The sequence below is a fragment of the Leptonychotes weddellii genome, chromosome 13 (genome assembly GCF_054177405.1).
Source record: "Leptonychotes weddellii isolate Sample4059 chromosome 13, ASM5417740v2, whole genome shotgun sequence".
NCBI classification, from domain to species: domain Eukaryota; kingdom Metazoa; phylum Chordata; class Mammalia; order Carnivora; family Phocidae; genus Leptonychotes; species Leptonychotes weddellii.
Window position 1 is genome coordinate 18,901,264 of NC_138381.1, and position 3,341 is coordinate 18,904,604.

The following is a 3,341-nucleotide window of genomic DNA, read 5'->3' on the forward strand; positions in this document are numbered from 1 at the left end:
AAACCTGCAGATTCAGGAAGCACCTAAATCCCAACCATGATAAAAAGAAGTCTGTAGCTAGACATACAATAAAAATTGCAGATCTCCAAAGGTAAAAGGGAATATCTTAAAAGTCCAAAGAAGTCAGCTCAAAATCCACAGTTTTAAAGACATAATTTCAGAAAGTGAATTCTACTTTGAAGGAATGAATGTATGAGATGCAAGTAAAAAAGGTAAGCAGAAAAAAAAGATAATCATGTGCATAAATCTAAACATTAACTCTATAAAATACTAGTAATATCCAATTTGGAGGTTAATAAAGAACTAGAGGAATTAAAATCAACATATTTTAGGGTTCCTGGGTGGCTCAGTTGGTTAAGCGACTGCCTTCGGCTCAGGTCATGATCCTGGAGCCCCAGGATCAAGTCCCGCATCGGGCTCCCTGCTCCACGGGCAGTCTGCTTCTCCCTCTGACCCTCCCCCCTCTCATGTGCTCTCTCTCTCTCATTCTCTCTCAAATAAATAAATAAAATCTTTTTTTAAAAATTAACATATTTTAACATCTTTATGTTGTTTGGAAAAAGGTACATATATTTACCATTTTTGGATGTTAGGCATGTTTAATTTTTAAGGGTAATCAAGAATACTTAGAATGTTTACATTTCAAATCAGTCAAGGGAAAATATATTTTAAAAATTCAAGTAATCCAAAAACAAGATGAGAAAAAAGATGGGAAAGAAGTATAGCATAGCATAGAAAAAGAGAAAAACAGAAAGCATAAATAATATGGAAAAAATAAATCCAAATAGATTTCCACTTCTGCACTATGGAGGGACAAATACCCTTAAGAGTTCCTTCAATACAAAATACTAGATTCCGTAGAAAACAGATTTTTTAATTCATTGTCGGTTGAACTATATAAGGGAAATCTCCAGGCCCGAATCCCCTACAATCACAGGGGGAAAAAACTGAGCTGAAACAAAAGCAGGAAAGGATCAGGAAGCATCAGGCAAAAAGCAAACTTTCTTGAAAGGTGGGGTTCACCCTGACAGCAAATGCCTGCAAACCACCTTTGGAGACAAAACCTTGGGACAGTAGCAAGGTCAGGGAGCTGAAAATAAGACAAACTAAGACAACTGCATTCAGGAAGGACCCTTCAGGGGGCTACAGTGATACCAAATGGGTTCGTACTGACTCACTGGAAGCAAATGCAAATCATATCTGGGGCGCCTGGGTGGCTCAGTTGGTTAAGCGACTGCCTTCGGCTCAGGTCATGATCCTGGAGTCCCGGGATCGAGTCCCGCATCGGGCTCCTTGCTCGGCGGGGAGTCTGCTTCTCCCTCTGACCTTCCCCCCTCTCATGCTCCCTCTCTATCTCATTCTCTCAAATAAATAAAATCTTAAAAAAAAAAAATGCAAATCATATCTGAAGGGAAGCATGCACAATTTCAGTCCTTTGTCTTCCCACAGACTAAACTCAGCCACACACTCAAGGAAACAGGCTAATCGACAGGTACACGACAATATCCAAAAACTTACTTATAAAGACTTAAAATATTGAAATGACCAAAAATAGAATATAAAATATTTATGAGTTTTTAAAAATTAGAAACGGACTTATAAAAGGCTATAATGAATAAATGGGAAGATCAGAAAAAGAATCAAATGAAAAATATAATTATTAAAATTAAAACCATCATTAGTGTTTTAAACAGATCAATGCTGAAAAACAAATTAATGAACAAGAGACAGAGCTGATGAAATTAACCAAAATGCAGCAGATAAACAAGATGACAAAAATTATGAGATTAAGGGACATGAAGGATGGAATAAGAAAGTCCATAATTTGTGCAGAGTCCTAAAAGAATAGAAAAGCAGTATTTGAAGAACTAGTGGCCAAATGTTTTACAGAACTAACATAAATTGAAAGAAATGGGAAGCCAGCATTTATTGAGGATAAAAAGGAAATTCACATCTCCAAACATTATATTAAATCTGTAGAACACCAAAGGAAAAACAAAAATAAGGATTAAAAGGAGATGAAAATAAAAGATAAACTAGAAAGTCAGAATGCAGAAGCACTAAGATGTTAAAAGGCTAACTTAAAGCCACAGAATGAGTAACAATGCTTCGATAATACCCACTGCATTCTCACTTCAGAAAGTGTACTTTAACTACTATTTTATTCTCTTTTTAAACTGGCCAAAACTGTTTCATTCTTAACTTTTTTTTTTTTTAAACCTTTCTAGTTGCTTAATAATTTCTGGCTGAAATAATACAAGGATTATTAGAAAAAAAATTTAAATGTATTATCTAAAAAAGTAATATATCCTTTTTATCAGGTTAACAATCTTACCAGTATATTACGTGTAGAAAATTCCATAGTCCTTGATCCAGAATACTAAATATTTGCGTATGAATAACTTTTGAGGTTCTTGCTCTAAGTTGTTTTTTTTTTTTTTAAAGATTTTATTTATTTATTTGAGAGAGAGAGAATGAGAGAGCACATGAGAGGGGGGAGGGTCAGAGGGAGAAGCAGACTCCCCGCCAAGCAGGGAGCCCGATGCGGGACTCAATCCCGGGACTCCAGGATCACGACCTGAGCCGAAGGCAGCCGCTTAACCAACTGAGCCACCCAGGTGCCCTAAGTTATTGTTTTTGATAACCCCAAACTCCCTGTTAAAAATCCTTGGTTAGGAAATTTTCAAATTTCAAAAAATCTAAAACTAAGTTAAAACTTCTTACCTAAAAGAAAGTATCTTTCCGTTACTCTTTATTCACATTTGTATACTTTATTATCATTTTTTCTTTAGATTATATCTGCAAAGGTTATGAACTCGAGAAAAGGACTCTTCCGAATCAGTGCTGGAGTATACTTTGATGTGTTCTAGAAACTTATGTCTTGCAAATTATAAGATGTCCACAATCTTATACCCAATTTTTAACATTGCAGGCAAAAGGGGAAGGCAATTAACAATGGGAAAAAGAGAACACCTATCGATTTAGTAATTGTGCATATTTGTCGTGGATATGACATCCTTAATCTCATCTCCAAAAATAAGATGCAAAAACATCTAATCATTACTTTAAAACCCTACACAGATGAGCCAGAAGGAAATGGACTTCTTCCATTACCTAGCATTCTTAAAAACTATCACATTGCCTTTCTGGTGTCCATCCTTCCCTTAATCTACCTGGATGGAGAGTTCCTTCTAGTTCTCTACAACATGGACACTCCCCTACCCAACTTCCCACCTGGCCCCTGCCACACCATTCAGTCAGTATTTACTGAGTGCCTTCTACGTACTAGGCACTGTAGTAGGTTCTGGTGTACTCAGAAGCATGAACTGGATATATGTTGC